A 19,298-nucleotide genomic window follows, 5' to 3' on the forward strand; every position below is an offset into this window, starting at 1 on the left:
TTCAGACCTGGTTTGGAGAGTGGGGTTGTTGGGGAGTACAACCCTGTTAGTTCTCCTGGAACTCTAGGTGGTTTTTTAATGCCATTCAGAAGCAGGTGCTAGGAGGTTACTGTTCCATTTCATGGCTGTTGATTTTGGGGTTACTCAGGGTTCTATCTGTCCCTAATGCTTTTTAACAGATACATGAGAATTTGGGATGAAGTGGGTTTGGGATGAAGTGTCAACAGTATGCAAGTAACCCACAGCATTACCTCTCTTTTTTCTAGTTTCAGGGAGGCTGCGCAAACCATGGATATGAATACAGAGGCAGTTTTAGGATATATAAGGGCAAACCAACTGGAAATTATTTCAGATAAGACAGAGATACTATGGCTGGGGGAATTTGCTCATCTGTAGGGAGGTGTGACAAACCTAGACAGCCTAGACAGCATCTTAAAAAGTAGAGACATCGCCTTGCCAACAAAGGTCCGTATAGTAAAAGCTATGGTTTTTCCAGTAGTGATGTATGGAAGTGAGAGCTGGACCATAAAGAAGGCTGATCGCCGAAGAATTGATGCTTTTGAATTATGGTGCTGGAGGAGACTCTTGAGAGTCCCATGGACTGCAAGAAGATCAAACCTATCCATTCTTAAGGAAATCAGCCCTGAGTGCTCACTGGAAGGACAGATCCTGAAGCTGAGGCTCCAATACTTTGGCCACCTCATGAGAAGAGAAGACTCCCTGGAAAAGACCCTGATGTTGGGAAAGATGGAGGGCACAAGGAGAAGGGGACGACAGAGGACGAGATGGTTGGACAGTGTTCTCGAAGCTACCAGCATGAGTTTGACCAAACTGCGGGAGGCAGTGGAAGACAGAAGCGCCTGGCGTGTTCTGGTCCATGGGGTCACGAAGAGTCGGACACGACTAAATGACTAAACAACAAAGGGAGGTGTGTGACAGAGTTTGGAGGGTGTTGCACTGCCCCTGAAAAAAAATCTCCTGGACTCAGAGCTTATCAGTGAAAGGATGCGCTCCCCTGGTGACTAGGATTTTTTAAAAAACCAGTTTAGGCTAATTTGCCAGCTGCAACCCTATTTAGAGGACGTTAACCTTACAATAGTCATACATCCTAGTTACATCCAGACTAGACTACTGTAATGCACTCTGACTGTTTGGAAGCTTTGTGTCTGAAAATCTTTGAATTCAAGTGGAGCACCAAAGCGCAGTCTGTGACTTTCTTCATGTGATAAGGAAGTGTAGGAGGTTGTGCCTGAGACTCTGACTGGGCTGAGATTTCCCCCTGGAGAGTCAGGTCTGATCAGGGTCATAGGCAGTAAAACATATACTGGTCTGGGAATGGAGGAGGAGAAATTGGTAGGAATTTACTCTGGCATTTTACCATTGATTTTTAAAGATAGCCCCCCTTGAATCTGCAGGGACTTCCACTTAAAAATCGATGGAACAGTGTACCCAATATTTAGGATAAACGCTACCGTGCATGGTGAGGTGGTAGTTTTCCATTTGAAAGCAATCTCTGAACTAAAAGAATTTGAACAGGAAGAAACACAAAAGCAAAGAAAAATAACTAGTAGGACAAAAGTGTAATGGTTAACATGCTGCAGATACGCAACTACAGAGAAGACTCTACAATAGTTATTTTAGTTTATACTGATGTTTAAGGTGACATCTTATCTAATTGTTCTGTACTGCTATAACATTCTGCATTTGTAGTATTTGACTTTGATTTTTTTTAAAGGATTTTCTCAACATAGTTATTTGAAGAACTATGAAGTGGTATACTACTACTGTAGTACTATTACCACTAGACAGAATTTTAGAGCAACTCCCTGCCTCTCCCCCAAAAGTGCCTTACCAGTAAATCAACCAGACTATGGTTCAACAGCATTGTTTTGGGGAAGGTCAGTGAGTCAATGACAGAGCATCTTGCAGACAGAAGGTCCCAGGTTCAATGCCTGGCATCTCAAAATAGAGCTGGGAGAGGGTATGGAATAACCAGCCTTATATAGCCAACGTGCTTAAGTCTAATTAATGCAGACCACAGAGTAAGCTATCCTGCCAGGCTTAGCTCACCTCAGCTCAAGCCTTTGTTCCCCTTCAGTCTACCTGAGAAGCTCAATGTGTGAGGAGGTCTGAGCTGGATGCTCCAAGCTCAGACCGCATGGTCCTTACAAGCCACTCTTGAATTCCTATACAAATAATTTAGGAACATTCATCACTTTGAAACTAAACTATGTTTTACTGCCTGTGCAACTTTTTTCTGAACGCTGTATGGAAAAGCACATGAACCTGACCTTTGAAGAGTTTCTAAGTAAACCAAATTTTAACTTACCAAATGTGTGGTCTTTACCTTTGTTGGAGAAAGAGGGAAGTTTTGGAACTCCCAAGGGCATATTTTAAGGGGCAAACAACCTATATTTCCGTGCTTCACATTGCTGCATACTTTGTGATTTTTGCTGGGGTTCCCCCACCAAAGAGTACTCGCCCCAAACTTGGATTTTGGCTGCCAGGAATTCTCCTTTCATATACCTATTTTTTCCTTACCAATAACAGAGACTCCTGCGTGAAACCCTGGGGAACCACTGCCATACATTGCAGACAATACTGAACAAGATGGACCAATAGTCTGATTCAGTATAAAGCAACTTCTTATGTTCCCATGTTTTCTCAAGTAGCCAACCAGATGTCTCTAAAAGCTTTCTGTGATAGCTGACACCTGTTGTCTATTCCCAGAACTTGGCACTCAGAAGTGACTTACCACCTCTTAACATGGAAGTTCTCTTTAGCTATTTTTAGACCAATCCTTGTGGCAATTTCTGTGTAGCTAGATCATGATAAATTACACCAAGCAAACAACTTCATGGGGGAAACCGGGTGAACTAATTGATGAATGAGAATCTGCAAACAAATCAGATGAAATGACCAGAGATCAGCCACTGGAGAAAGAGATATGCCTTGCACAGGCAAGTACTTGCTTCCAGTATGAGATCTCAAAACTTAGAAAAAGCAAGAATGGTTGCAAGCCAAACTGAGAAAGTGATAGTGGAAGCCAAACAAACAAAGCTGTAAGATGCGCAGTTCAGTTCAAAGCTGTGGATCCTCTGCCGAAAAGCCCAGCGACAACGCAGACATATGCTCAAAAAGCAAAGCAAATGAAAACAGCAGAGCCAGCAAATGGATAGGACATGAAAAAAAAGCATGTTGCCACTGTGGATCTAAGCAGCATCTCCACCATGAATGCGCAAGTTCTACAAAATGCCCGGAAAACACAGTCTAGGTCAAAAGGCAGTTCATGTGACAGTTGCACCTTCAGTGCTGCAAATCCTGATTCTGCTCATGTACATGCATGCACATCAGTCTCTTCTGGTCACCCGGGGAACCTTTTACCCCCTTGGGTAGCAAGCAGTAGCTACTTCTGGCAATGGAGATGTCTTTCTCCTCTTTCCCCCATGCTTCTCTGAAAACCAAAGGAGACACTTTATGCTCACCCATCCCTATTAATGCTATGGGGTTTCTAACAAACGCCCACATCTCTTTCACTCTGCTTTATTACAGAGCGCCGATCACTGTGGCAATTCCCCTTACAAAATTCCATTAGGGGAAACTTAGATGAAATAGTTTCCTTTCTGTTCCATGGCAAGGCCAGGCCTAAATGTGCTTCTGTCACCTTGGTGATCCCCTGTAAGGAGGAATACGGTGGCAGGCACAGGAATCAGTAGAGGAAACAGGCAAGGAATGGTAGAAAAATTTCAGAGGCGTATTTTCACAGGGACAGTTTGCTTGTGAGGAGAGAGTACTAAGAGCTTTAGCGAGGAACCTGACAGCTGCTTTTTTTAAAATGCCGTAACAACAGAGCTAGATAGTGCAAGAAACATGTTGTCTCTTTCTCCCCTGTTCCCACAATGTATGTACTATAGCATCACAGCGTACGACATGATGTCATCATGGAGCACTGTGTTCCGTTGGCTCAACGACCAACGTCCAATTATGTTTTCTTTACTTATTTGTGTGTTTTGCTTATACAGCCCCGTCAGTGTGCATGGGACTCTACAGAGCACAACAAGCAGCTCTTTGTCATGAGGAACTTACAAGGAAAAGTAGAGAAACAGCAGAAGGCAAGAACAAAGAGGGAAATAATATGTGATGGCTAACCAAGCAATCCTACCTATAGAAAGCCTGTGTAAATTTCCCCTATTCCAAACTCAGTTCAGGAGGAATTTTATTTACACCAATCAAAAGGTTGGCATTTTTCTGCCAGGTTGCAAGGTCATGTGACTGAGCTGACAGCCCCTTTTACGTCGGCATAAATTCTGAGCCCCAGCATATCTCCAGATGAGCTGGCTGAGGAATTTATACCAGCATCGCCTCCGCTGAGCCCTGCCTCAGCAGGGAAAGCCCAACGTATACTGAAACCAAACTCTCTCATCCTTGTGGATTTTGGGTTTGGATTGCGTTGTTAGGGTCGAATTACATGTCATGCTCAATGCATCGCTTGGTGTGGGCAGAATTTAGATTAGGAGCCACTGGTAGATCTCTGGGTGGTTTGCAGTTGCTTGGCAAGTGTTTCAGACTCTCAGTTCTTCAACAATAAAAACAGCCAGATTATTTTTTCCTAGGTTAGGTTGCAGAAACTAAACTAGGTAATGGACTAGTATGTTATTTTGTTCAGTCCCAGAACTGAAAACAAATTCATAGGCTCATAATGTTCAGGGGATGCCCCGTTCTTTCATGCTAACTTTTGAACCTGGTTCTGCTTGCTAGATTTTGGGGTTCCAGGGGAAAAACACACACACACACACACACACACGAGAGCCAACACCTACAGTGTGTGTGTACTTGTGTCTGACATTGAGAGGGGAAATTAATCCCTTCTTTCCCTGCCCGTCCCTGAGGATTAATTAAAAAAGAGTTCAGATTGACACTATATCTATCTATCTATCTGTCTATCTATCTATCTATCTATCTATATCTCATAGCTGCCTGTGTGTAGAGGAGATATTTGGGGGAGGGGTGCAGCTGGGGAGGGGATATCAACCTCCCTGCCAAGTGATGAAATGTAGTCCAAATAATAATCTCCCTTTGCTTGTAATTATTATTGTTATTGCTATTCCCCCCCCCCCCCAATGAGGAATAGCTTCATGGGCATAGTCAGCATTTATTCTGGGAGGCAGGCTTTATGTTGGGGGGCAAACCTGGGTTATCAGTGATGCAACTGGTTAAGCATTTTTTATTTACCGGTATTTACTTGATATAGGAGTGGCAGCTGCCCCCACCCCCGCTCCTTTGGCTACGCCCATGCATAGCTTCATGCTATACATTAGGCATGATGTATAATTTGAGCTGGGTTGCAGTAGGGGAAGGGAACTAAGGGGTTAAGCCAACAGCTCCAAGGGAAGGTGGGTTTTGAGGAGGGGGATTTCCAGAAAATACAAGAGGGAGTCTTACACAGCACCTTGGTGTCATGGTTTGTGCTATGTAACACATTAACATGGAAAGGGAGAAATGATTTTTTCTTGTATTGTGAACTTTCTGCCTTATGGTTCTGATTATTATTATTATTATTATTAATTCTTCTTCTTCTTCTTCTTCTTCTTCTTCTTCTTCTTCTTCTTCTTCTTCTTCTTCTTCTTCTTCATATACAGAACAATCAACAAAGCAGTGAGATGCTCAGCCTGAGAGGGTTGTGCTCACGCAGAATCAGTTCACTAAATAAAAAAGGTAAAAAGGTAAAGGACCCCTGGACGGTTAAGTCCAGTCAATGGCGACTATGGGGTTGCAGCGCTCATCTCACTTTTTGGGCTGAGGGAGCCGGTGTTTGTTTCCAGGTCACGTGGCCAGCATGACTAAACTGCTTCTGGTGCAACTGGACACCGTGATGGAAACCAGAGCGCACGGAAACACCATTTACCTTCCCGCTACAGCAGTACCTATTTATCTACTTGCACTGGTATGCTTTTGAACTGCTAGGTTGCCAGGAGCAGGTTCAGAGCAACGGGAGCTCACTCCGTCGTGGGGATTGCCTAATTTCATGAAGTGGAGTGGTATGGAGAGAAACAGAGGGAGTGATGGGGTGGGTGAGAGAGCTATACAATGCTGCAACTTTTGCTTAGCTTTGGTTTTTAGGTTCACCCACCACCAGCTGTGGCCACCACCCCTGGCTAACTTTTCCTGTAGGTAAACATTCCTTCATAGGAAATTGATTTCCTCCTACCCTGACCCAAAACAAGAGCATAATCAAGAAGCCTTTCATGGCTACCTCTTATCAATAAACTGGGTGGAAACAACCTCTCGGTCTGTCTGTCTCTCTGAAGAGAAATTAAGCTGCAAAACCATTGTATCTAGCGCTTGACTCCGGCAGATAAGCATAACCTCCATTCTTATCCGTAGAAACATCACTGACCATCACTACCTGTTAAACAAGCACCTTTCTCTAGCAAGCCGTACAAAACTCAGGAGGCAGCATTCTCTTAGCACAATAGCATCCCCATTGCAATGCAGGAAAAAGAGAGCTGTATTTGAGCAAATCAGCAGTAAGTACAGAAACGCACAGCAGGAAAACCTGCTCACCGCTGCAGTGCATTTGTTTGTTTTCGATAGACACCAAAGCACTTCTGTGCTCAAGACCGCCTGGGATTGGTTCTAAAACTTATCCGTGGCCTCAGGTACATTGCAACCCTTTATTTTTACATATATTTATACAGTCTCCAAATGCATTTTGGTACAATAGAGGAGTCTTAAATAGTCATGAATGGATGTTGTTTGAAACTTCCAACAGATCCTTGATGCCTTCTAACAGGCTTTTCAATGCTACAGTGGTTGTCTGTGTAATGTACACTTTGCTTTCTTTTGCACGACTATCATTTTCTTCCACATTTCGCATTCACACCCACACCTAAGCCTCACTGGATGATGGCTCCGACCTGGTGGAATGCTCTGTCCCATGAGACTAGGGCCTTTCAGGATTTAACTTCCTTCCGTCGGGCCTGTAAGACAGAGCTATTCCACCTGGCCTTTAATTTGAATTCAGCCTGATCTTTTATTTCCCTTTTCTTCCCTCCCCCTCCCCTTTTATGAAGATTACCCGCTCTGAGACCCCACAGCTAATTCTCCCCTGGCCTCCTCGCTGGCCCAAGTAGGACCAATTCAGCCAGCTAGCCCTGGGGATTATCTAATGCTCATTTCCCCTAAATTGATTTCTGAATTTTGAATTTTATTGTTATTGATGTTTTTGTACTGTATTTTATGCTGTATTTATAATTAAGTGTTTTGAATTTGTTGCTGCCCTGAGCCTGGTTTTTGACCCGGGAAGGGCAGGGTATAAATAAATTATTATTATTATTATTATTATTATTATTATTATTATTATTATTATTATTAATTACTGGAGACTAGAACAAGCCCCCCTTTTTTTCTTTCATTATGTCTAGTCTAGTCTAGTGTAGTCTAGTCTATTCTCAAAAGACTGACTGGCCATATTTCAAGAGAATTCAAAGTGGAAGGAACCTTTCAGTCAGACTGGCCGCTTAAGCAAGGAAAAGCCTAATACATAAGCTGAGCAGTTAATTCACTAGACTCTCTGTGAGTCCTATGAAAATATCGGATCTGCCAAGTTCAGCTAGCCTTATGTTAACAGGTGGGAATAAATATAGGACATGCCAAGAATATGTAGACAGAGCTGGTACAGAAGGACAGAATTAAAACTGCTAGCAATTGGCAAGAAATACTGCAACCTTCTTCCAGGAATGCCCGCCAGAGAGAAAAGCTTGCTGAACTCAAAACAGCAAGTAAATACTGCTTATATTGCATTTTTGTTTTAATGCAACCATGCAGCCTTCATAATTACATATCTGGTGAGGCACTTCTCCAGGTGTACTGATACAGAGAAGCACCTATTAACCTTTTTTATGGTTAGTACCCATAAAAATGTGTGTGACAGGCAGAAATTCAACAAGAGAAGCTATGCTGGCCTAGAGATACAGGGGTGTTTTTGTTTTTGTTTTTTTAAAGAGGCTGCCAACCCTTTTATATTTGAAGTCTTTCTTGGCTTTTTGTCTGTTTGTTTTGGTTTTGGCTTAGAATTCAGAAAATCAAGAAAATTGTTCAGAAATAATGGTTTTGAAAATTGGCAGGTTTGGAAGCATGAAACACCCAGGCTTCTTTTGGGTGAGACAGCGTTACTTGGGATGGATTAATTTGCCCCCTTTTTTGGGGGGAGCCATGCTACTTTCACTTCTTTGAAAAAACAACAACAACCAACTACTAATTATATTCATTCTATTTCCACGTTAAACAACTTTTTAAAAATCCTCTCAAAACACATGATTTAAAATGCTTGAAATGTATATTTTCTGAGATTTCATATCATATTTCACTGAGATCAAATTCCTCAAGCATCTCTTAAGTATTGCTAGCTTAAATTATCAGAAGGATGACTACTGAAACTCCAGAGATCATTCAAATATATTAAATTGCTCAAGGTTCCCTTCTGCATTGCAGAGGAGATATTGGGTATTGGGTTAGCCAGTTTGTCCTGAGAATTTTCTCTCAATCTGGATAGTATTCAACAAAACCCCACAAAGCTCTCATACATAGATTTATTGAAGATCAAAAGGCACATGCAGAAATATTTACTAACATTCCAATAGGCTGTTTTTTTGGCTCTGAATGAAATTGGTTAGACACTTTTTATGAAGTTCCATGTAGAGTTCTCGGTGGAGTTCTGTAAGAACGATTGAGTTCACCCTTCTTTCTAGGTTTGAAGAATTAAACTGAAACTAGATTGCAAAGGAGGAAGGGGGGTTTCTTCCCGATCTGGGCAGAGTCAATAGAAATTAGAATATTGAAATCCCCCCAAAATTAAGGAAAATATTTATGTATGCAGTAGCAGCAGCTAGGATCGTTATTGCTAAAATATGGAAAGCGGTCTCCGCGCCCACAAAGTTACATTGGCAAAGTAAAATGTTAGAATATGCTGAACTAGCAAGATTAACTGCAAGATTCCGAGACCATACAGATCAAATATTCAACAAAGAGTGGAATATTTATAGAGATTACCTAAAAGAACATTGCAATATTACCAATTCATTGGCAGGTTTGGATTGAGTTTCTGCTTCAAAACAAGAGGTTACAGAACAAAAATGATAGAGAATCTAGGAGAGATAAAATTAAGTGTGCAGTGAAAGGGAATTTAGGAACCACAGTGGGGGGGACGGGACCAGAAGTCACACTAGAATTAGTAAAGGATGAAATTAATTCTGTGTCTTTCTTTTTGGTACATAAGGAGTGTTTATTTTGGATTGTATTTTGTTAATATTGCTATATATTGTTATTATATATTGTTTGATTTGGTTTTCTGTTTTGTTATGTTTTTAAACCAATAAAGCATTAAAAAAAGAAAAAAAAGAAACTAGAATATTGCTGTGCCTACATTTCCTAACCTGCCTTGAGGTCTAAAAAGGGGGAAAGGCACTATCTTTTCTTAAAGGGGCAGCATTCTTCAGTGCAGATGAATCCTCATCTAGTACTATATTTTTTCATGGCCTTTGGCTGTGATCAGGACCTCAAACCCAAGGACCAGCTGCGCCCCTCTGAGCCAATCTATCTGGTCCTTGGGGTTCTCTATATGCGACACCCTTCGGTGGCCCAGCTGCACATCTTCCTTGAACATTTATTCCAGGCTGGAATGTATCCTTGACCTCCAATCCTGCATCTTGCTTGTCTGGAAGGAGGACAGATAGAGAGATGTGCAGATGTGTGCGTAGAGACTAACCTACTGTAGAAGGTAACATTTGCATGAGTTGCTCTGCCAATCTTGGCCCCATCCTCACTCAAGGCTGGGACGTGGCCCCCATAAGGCTAAAAGGTAAAGGGACCCCTGACCATTAGGTCCAGTCGTGACTGACTCTGGAGTTGCGGTGCTCATCTCGCTTCATTGGCCTTGGGAGCTGGCGTACAGCTTCCGGGTCATGTGGCCAGCATGACTAAGTCGCTTCTGGCGAACTAGAGCAGCGCACGGAAATGGCGTTTACCTTCCCGCCGGAGCGGTACCTATTTATCTACTTGCACTTTGACGTGCTTTCGAACTGCTAGGTTGGCAGAAGCAGGGACCGAGCAATGGGAGCTCACCCCGTCGTGGGGATTCGAACCACCGACTTTCTGATCGGCAAGTCCTAGGCTCTGTGGTTTAACGCACAGCGCCACCCGCATCCCCCCCATAAGGCTACTTGGAAGTAAATGATGGCTCTTTGGCTGGAAAGGGTTCCCCATCTGAGGTTTTGACAATCAGACTTGGCTGATTGACTGTACCATGTGAATTTGGTTAGAACTGGTATTCTGGGTTGCTTCCCATGGTTAAAAATAGATCCTGGCTGGAAATGGGTTACTTAAATTTTAATATTGCACATCTCTCATTGGCACTGTTTCTCATTTACACTAACATATCCCACTGTTTTCTTTATGAAATCACAATCTTGGCCCATCCTGATAGGGCTTCTGCATCTTCCCATTGACTTGTATGGACATAGAAGCAGTTGCAGTGAAACAGGAAGAGGAAACAGAGGAAAGAGGCTCTTCTTTCCTTCCGTTGTATTTGTGCCGTCTTCAAGCTACTGGTGCTGTGTTACTGAGATGAAGGGGAATGTACTCTCAGTGCTCTCAGAAGGGATAATCTTTTTCAGAAAAAAGTCTGGAAGTAGAGGCACTTCAGAAACTGTGTTTTCCATATGTTTGTTTCATAAGCCAACGGTTTATCTTTTATTGCTGAAAATATGGTATTTGTAACTACCTGTGACAGCTTGCCCTATAAAAATCTGTTATGTAATAATGCCACTGGCACTCATGGGTAGCAAGGCTATAAGTGAACCTGGTGTTTCGTTCATTAAGATAGCTTAGTTTGCTCATCACCACAGGTGCTCCAGAGAGATTTAAGAGGGCAGAGGACACATCTCAGCCTGTGTAATAGGAACTGTGTGTGTTTGCACACATTAAATGGCTGTTCCATATACCTGCTGCTCCATAAGTGCATGTGATGAGCACTGGATTGAGTTCATTGGGACTAACCTGAGGTAAAAATGCAATCAGCCACAATGATGAAAATATATGCATCTCTCTTCATTTGTTTATTTTTCATTTTCAGAAATATTGATTAACTCAAAGACGGATGACGGTGGGATGAGAGGTGCAATTCAGAAAGCTCTGCTGTTTGCTAATGCAAACTTAAAGCATTTTTATTTATTTAGATATTTTGTCTTGGGGAGGTAGAGAAAGGTTGGATCCTGCTGGTCTGCTGAATTTGACCCAATTGCTTTAAGATTCCATCTACTATACCAGAAAGGACTAAACAACTTCATTTATATTTCAAATGCTTCAAATCAATATTCTGTTGAGCCCCTCCTCCCGCCTGAGTTTGGGATCACCCCACCAGCAAAAGCAACAACAACGTACAACTGAAGATTTTAAGGAATAGATTGCCTGTTATAAATAATTTATGACTGTCATAAAGGAAAAACAGATTGTGAAATACTGCTGACAAAAACAATGCCTATATTAAAGGATGAACCTTCCTGACTCTGCCTTGCCTGACTTCGCTTTTTTTACAATCCTGTCGTCTCTCCCTCCCTCTCCACCCCCATTTTTTGAAAATGTCATTCAGGCTTCCCGTGCTCAGCCACACTCAGCAATGAAAAATGCAAAAGCTGCTTCTGCTCACAAAGAAATACTTGAGATAATCTGAAAATAAACAAACAAACAGGAATAGCCCACCATCCCAAGGATTAGAAATGCTTGTGTGCATAACAGACATTTGCATCTGAAAAACTGGGTTAGAGTAAGCATCTTATGTAGGGTCTGAAAGCCCGACACTGGGTGTATGCCAGTGAAACAATGAGATGGGATGACCTTAAACTTTCACTGGTCCACGAGAGCTTAATTCAGTCTGGGGAGAACCGGCCTGGCAGGCCCTTGTAGGTTGAAATTGATGGAGTGCAGCTGAGGCCTTGGTTAGGCATGTCTGACCAGGCTTTGGAGCAGCTTAGATAAGAAGAAAGTGCATATGCACACTCACTCTCTCTCTCTCTCTCTCTCTCTCTCTCTCTCTCCCCTCCTCCCTCCTCAGCAATGGAGAAATTTGCCAGGATGATAAGCTTAAGTAGCAGAGGATCAGGGAATATGAAGGCACTTCAGGACTGCAGGATAGAGTAGGGAGGGAGGGAGGGAGGAGAGAAGGCAAGGAGTTTGAATAGCACGACTGAAGGGGTGGCAGTTCTGCCCCCTTAATTTCCCACACAGGGGGAAATTTAGCTTGTGCATGAGACACATTGTTCCTGTTGACAGTCTCCACAAGCACTGAAAGAACAAATTCCAGGTGAGGCTGTGCTAGAGAGTTGTGGAAAAGCAACAACAATCATGGCACCTTAAAAACTAGGAGATTTGCTGTGGCACCAGCTCCATCTGCTAGAGCCAATTTCATCCACAAACATAAAGCGGTTAGTGGTAACCTCAGTGGGCAGTTCATTCACACACTTGCATAAAAAGTATGAGGAGGTGAGCGAGAAAGCTGAGACTTACTTCCATCGCAACCTCATTGCTCTTCCCTCCTGAAAGGTAGCATCTTTCTAAGTTCTTTGAAAAGAGCTGCATTTTTTTTTTTTTTTTGCAAAATGTGGAGAAGAGACCAATTGCTTCCTGTTCCTCTTCTCTGCCTTGCAATGCCCAGAAAAAAGGCCTAGTGTAACACAATGCATGGGATGGCATGATATGTCCACGCTACTGGGAATGAGGTAATACATTGTGTGGTAACATCATGTCATGGCTGCACTGCATCCAGAGGCATCACGCTTAGGATGCGGCACTGAAAGTCTGCCTCTGGCTTTGCCCTTAAGACTTCATGGAGGCACCAGCCTTACCAAGTTAGGCTTAGATATCTGCAAAGGAAAGCCTGCATGTGTAGATCACTAAGCATTCTGGAGCCCTGGTCACGTAGCATTCCAGAGCATGTGCAAGGTGCATGGGTGAAGACTTTCTTTTGCAGGTGCCCGCAGGAGTGGCTGGTATGATGAGGTGGTGCCATGCATGGAACAGTGTCACCACCATGTATCTGGACAGTACAAGGATGAGACAGGATGGCAGGTCAAGGCTGCATGGGTGTACTGTCAACAGCATCAGATTGGTCCAGGTTGTGAGCCTGTGCAGCTCTCTACCCTGCCTCATCCCCAGACTATCAGAAGAGTGGCCCTGTCCTAATATATAGGCCTCTTATGTATCCATGCCTAATGAATGGGTACTGGGGACTGGACCAATGGTACCACCTGGCTTTATGGATGGAGCCAGAGGTGATGTATAACAGCCCTGTTCTATATGGGATGCCCCTTCATGTGTCAAAGTCTCATGAAAACAACACCTCTGTTTTTCTTCTGATTTCTCATTCTGCCCTGTCACATGAGCAAATGTCCAAAGAGCTCCACATGGCAACGTGGGGACATGGGTCCTTTATTTCTTGCTTCTATAGCTGCCAGTGTGTGTTGTACTTTCTTGCCTTACCACTGCTGCAAATTGCAACAATGCTGCGAACCACAGCATAGAAGAAACAGAGCAATATGCCGGGGCAAAACGGCTACCTACATTGATTTCATTAAGCCCTAATTATTATTTTTCTTTCTGCACAGCTAGCAGCTGTGCGGTAGTTTTGACAAAGCAATGTATCAGAATGCTGTGACAGAGACATGGAATTGGGAACTTGGATCTCTGCTTAAAATCTAGAGAGAAAAGTGGCGGATGGTGTCATTTGGGAATAAAAAGTGATGGGTGGTGACCTCTCTCCTGTTCCGCCCCTAGCAATCTGCTCTCCCCCCCCCCCCCCCCCGGCACTGAATCTTGGCCGGGGAGGAGAGAGTAGGGAAGATTTAGTCAGAAGGAATCAAGTAGCAACAACACCTGCCACTTCTCCCCTCCAAATGAACTCTGCCTTCCAATGCTTTTCATGAGTCTGGCTGAGATCAGGCCTTCCACTCGCAGCTAGCTCAGTCCTTACACACATTTTGGTGAAATACTACAAAAATGACAAAGCTACAGAGTAACTCCAAAGTATGGTGCTTGGATAAACCCCCTAACAGTAGGTTTCATCGCATCATTTAGTGCATTAGCACATTTGTATGATGCCAGCTCAGAAATGCCTGCATGAATTTAGCCTCCCAATTGGTTGTCTTTTGTACTCTTGTGTCTACATATGAATTATATGCATCTGTTTCTTTAAAATAAAAGTAATCTAAATATATGGCAGATGTGCAAATCCCCCCGGAGGCAGATGTACTCTGGATTCAGAATGGTGACAATGTACTTGACAAAAGTCATCACGCAACTTGCTGTCACATTGTCACCTGTTCATGTGCCTTGCTGTGCCCGAAGCAGCTGTCTAGGAGCCTCACTGGTTCAAGAGAAGTCTCATGTATTTCTCTTGGGGCAACTCTTTCTCTTTTCTGTTGATCTGTTTATAATTTTGCCTGTTGCAGCTCTGAAACATTCATGCTTTGAAAAATGTATGGTTGAATACATAGCGTTGCATTTTTATTGGATTCCTAAGGCACCTGAAAGTATTTTCACTGAAAGCATTGAACTCGAAAGTCAGTTCCTATCTGTCATGATTGCAGTCAGCATTACTGGCATAACTGGAAAAGCATCAGAAAGTAGGATTTTGCCCTATCAAAAACTACCCTAGCATGTATTCATCACGTTCTTCCCTGATTGCAATCCACTGCTCAAGAATTTGGAGGAGAGGACTTCATGATAACAGAGGCATGGAATAAAAAACCCCAAGACCTGGCTGACACAGGAGCCCCAGAGTTCACACACAGTGAGGAGTTGCCAAGCAGTTGTAGCAGATATCAGCTCTAACAACCTACAAAGAGAACTCTTCCATCTCTCTCCGAGTTTGCAGCCTACTCAGTCTCCAGTTGGCTTCTTCTAGTGCCACCAAAAGAACAAGGAAAACCTAGTCATGCAGGGGATTCCATGCAGTGCATTTTTTGTTCTTTTCTGCAACTAAGAGAAGCAGCTGGGTGCTGCCAGAAATGGAGAGAGCAAGCAATGGCAGTCAGAGACGACGCCAAGGGGTTCTCCACATGCGGTTGTAGCAGCTGAAAGAATCAGCAGCTAATACAATCAGCTGGAGTCTTCCTATCACATGGAGACTCTATTTAGCACTCCTGTGCAAGCTCCTCCCAAGTTTAAGGTAACTGAATCTTGGGGATTCTCACTAATTAAATTTGAGCACGACACAGTAGAAGCGGTCAGCATTTGAAGGACCCAGAAATTTCTGGGAAGAAGACAGTACAACACTTCCATGAGCAGAGTAAGAAAATCTACATTGAAATGAAATATGGGGAAGTACCGGTATGTGTTCAGTTGGAGATGTGTAGCTAAGTAAACCAAACGAAACAAGCACCCTAGTGACATCAGCTTTCAGGGCTGTGAAGAAACAGCAAAGGGGTGCAGTTGCTGCATACTATCATCCCAAGTGCATCATTCAGGGTGATAACTCAAATGCCCTCTTAGTCCCAATACAGCTTAGCAGGCTCAGACACATGCATGATGACTGTAGCTATCACTTGATAAGAAACTGAGTGATGTACTTGTCTATAAAGCAACCTGCAGGAAGTGAACACAATGAAGGGCAGTTCACAACTGCATGTACAGCATTTGCTTTCTTAGCTCAAAGTGTGAATGGGATTCCATTGAGAAGCATCGTGTTTGAGTGGGCGCGACATGATACGAAAGCTTTTAATGGGGAGCCTGAGTACTTCCACTGAGATACATGAGCATATGCAAACCAGCCCCGTTTCTCTCAAGTGGCTTCACTAAGAGAGATGAGGAAAGGAGTTGCAATTATCAACATGCCTCTGATGGCATCAGCATATCATACCTTCAAAATCTCTGTACCTGTATTGCCCTAGATTGCTAAACAGCAAAAATGAATCAAATTGGATTCGTCAGATATAAAAGTCAGAAACAATCAACAGCCCCGCTGCTGTCCTGTCACCAGCAACTCACATTAAAAATATGTAGTGTTCTGGGAACTGGAGCAATGCTCGTGTTCAACAAAAGTAGTGCCAAAGTACTAGTCAAAGGACTCTCCCCACATCCTTGACAGGTTCCATGTGCCTCATTCATGCAGCCACCCTGTCTGAACACCCCTGGGTTCCTTCTAAATCAGAAAGAAGTTGTCAAGATACGTACCGTACTTTCAGCGAGCAAGTTGCTTTGTGTAAGATGACAGGAGAAGGCAGGTTTTAAGACACCCTCTTCCTTTCTCTCCATCCCACTCTCCCTTTTAAACACACAATACGGAAAAAACACACACTTGTATTTCTCTGCAGGGGATATGCACTTAATGCCCCTCACATCTCCAGGTTTCTGCAGTTCCAGTACAGGGAAGGGACTTATTGTTCAATTTGTTCAGGGAGGTGGGGGGGGGGGCAACAGTAGCTTCTGATTTGATACATGCACAGTCTAATACCAAGGAGTGGCCCACAAGCAAATGGTGCTTGGACACAGTGAAGCGCTGCATGCGGGTCAATAAACTTAAGCTGAATCCAAAACAGACAAGAGGTGTTCTCAAGTCTGGAGATGGAGAGAAAGGCTGTTCCAGACAGGACTGCAGTTCCCTGTAGAGAAGAGATCCACAGCTTTTGGTAGCTCCTGGATTCAACATGGTCACTGGAGGCTCAAATAGCCTTGATCAGTAGAGTGTGCATTTCCAGCTATGGCTGGTTCACTAGCTACAGCTCCTCTTGGACACTGCACTCCACACTCTCCTCACTTCCAGGAATGCGCAATATGCTCTATGTCGGGCTGCATAACACAAGCTTGGTTTGGGAGATTCTGGAATAAATTGAAAGGTTTATTGGGAATAGAGGCAGTGACCTGACAGTCTAGAAACAAGCTGGAAGTTAAGCCATAATGTGAGGGGAAGGCAGCTTGAGGGTAAGATGTGCAAACTAGCCTTGGTCTCTTGTGTCTCCTGATCACTCCTGAACTGAACACTACAGCGCCACCACTGCAGTGGTGGTGGTGATGCTCATGAGAATGAAAGCCAGCAGCTATCTCATATGGCAAACTCCTACAGTGGTCCAGCAAGTATGGGCTCTGGACTCCTGCTATGAGAGTCCCATGTTTAGTCCTGATGCCTTGCAACCCAAAGCAACCTCACTTCCCAAAGGAAGAAGTGCTTGATAAATAAAAAGGAGCACACCCCACTTCCAATCTGGTAAATAAGAGAGTTATGTGTGTGTAGGAGGAAGAGATAGACAAAATTAGGGCAGGGAGTTGATGCAGTCCATGGACCAACAATTAGCTGCCCTTGCAACAGATAATGGTGCTGGTAGTTTACAGCTTCTCCTGTATAGCTTGGCTACTGTGGTATTAAGCTCAAGCAACTGGATTATTCAGCCCTTCATGTGTCCCACTGGTAATTTCCTAATGCATTACCTTGTCACTCACAAGTCTGCCTAGCAATGTTCATTAGGAAGGTATGTGACAGCATCCACTAATGTATGTCTGGGGCAAGAGAATCGATTTCCCCCTTCCTTGCAAAAAGAGAGATCTTTAATAGTAATACTGCAGGAGAGATTACGAGATGGAAAGTGCACACTGATGGAGTCTACTGCAATACATTATCGGGCAGGAAAATGTCACTGATGTATCACTTACAAAATATTATCCATTTTTTTCCATGGGGTATGAGGCTGCTGGTAAAGCGGGATAAGAGAGTCCGATTATATTTGTGGATGAAAAGATGCCCTGGGGAGGGTAGGCCAGCCTGTTCCTTAATGAACTATTCAAAGGCAACAAATACGGCTTGAGTTTTAATAATCAAGCTGCAAGAAGCAATGGTGGCTTAGATTGCTGCAGCCCAGGATATGGTCTTGAAGTCAAGATCATGCCACCGTGCCAAACTACCTCTGTGGAAATTGATGGGGAAATGGAAAGGATAGAAGGTGCTGCTGCTGACAGTAATCCAGGTGGCTGATTTGTTGCTGGGCTTGCCCTCCTCGCCACTTCAGATAATTGCAGAACTTTCCCCGTGTTTTACTAAAGGAAATGCTCACTACCTCCTTTCATAAAGTTCGCAGCATCAAACAGATGGTTACCCTATTAGCAACCATTTGCATTTAACACATTTTGTAATGATTTATGCACCACATGTTGCTGAGCAACTCAAAAGCAGTCAGGGGCAAAGAACTACTCGAGTGTGAAAGTGCACATCTCAGGGTACATATCCTTGTGGTATCCAAATCTGTATCTTTTTGCATATTGTGAAAGCAATTAAATTTGAACCACAACTCCCCCTCCCCCTGTCTCCACTACACCACTACCAGAGCTAATTAGGTTTGTGTCATGGCTGCAATTAGGAGCCTACATATTGCAAGTTGTTTTAAACTGTTTTTAATATTGTGCTTTAATATTGTAACCCACCCTGGGACATTAGGGTGAAGGATAGGTAAGTAGTAGTAGTAGTAAAAATAGTAATAGTAGTAGTAATACTAATGTTCTTATGTACTGGAGAGCATATTAAATATTTCAAAGCTATTTTCTCTCAGAATATGCGTTTTTAAATATGTCTACCTCAAGAAAACCCATTTATATCTTCTCTCAAAATATGCATCAAAAAAGTTTTGATACTTGTTTTAGATGAGAACTGGATCAAAACTTTCAGAATGTGTGAAATCCAGTGCATAATATGCACTTTAATCCAAGAGGTGTGGATCAGGTAAACTCAGGTCAGTATACAAAAACAAATTACTGAAGCATGCCTACATACATAGCATCTGTTTATATAGACCAGAGGTCACTAATCTTTTTGGTCCAGTAAGCACAATGTAAATTTTGAGAGAGTGCAGTTGGTGCCAGTCACAAAATGGCTGCCATTATGTGTGTGCAACACAACACAATATGGCTGCCATGGGGGCGTGGCATAACACAAAATTAGAGAGACAACCACTCCTCACTACCTTATGTTTGCAATAGGAAGTCAGATACGCCCTGCTGGTCCTGACTGTAATGATCACATAATATTGATAACACAGAGAATATGATGCTGTTGCTGCCCATTAACAATGGGGAGCATTCCTCCGTACAGTTGGACCTTGATCCCGAACGCCTTGGTACTCAGACGTTTTGGCTCCTGAATGCTGCAAACCCGGAGGTGAGTGTTCCGTTTTGCGAATGTTCTTTGGAAGCCGAACATCCGAACGTTTTGGAAGTTGAACGGACTTCTGCAACGGATTTTGTTCAACTTCCAAGGTATGACT

The 19,298-nt window shown here is 43.2% G+C and overlaps 1 protein-coding gene and 1 long non-coding RNA gene across 9 annotated transcripts in view; one reads left to right on the forward strand and one right to left on the reverse strand.

Annotated features, from left to right (window-relative positions):
* Positions 1 to 19,298, reverse strand: part of NTNG1 (netrin G1) — a 206,281-nt gene that overhangs the window by 87,145 nt on the left and 99,838 nt on the right. The gene's annotated exons all lie outside the window — the stretch shown is intronic.
* LOC114598688 (uncharacterized) overlaps positions 19,087 to 19,298 on the forward strand; it is a 50,191-nt gene continuing 49,979 nt past the window's right edge. The window contains exon 1 of the long non-coding RNA XR_003707129.2: positions 19,087 to 19,192. This is a non-coding gene — a long non-coding RNA (uncharacterized LOC114598688). The remainder of the gene's footprint in view (positions 19,193 to 19,298) is intronic.

The sequence above is a fragment of the Podarcis muralis genome, chromosome 5 (assembly GCF_964188315.1).
Source record: "Podarcis muralis chromosome 5, rPodMur119.hap1.1, whole genome shotgun sequence".
Classification (NCBI taxonomy): domain Eukaryota; kingdom Metazoa; phylum Chordata; class Lepidosauria; order Squamata; family Lacertidae; genus Podarcis; species Podarcis muralis.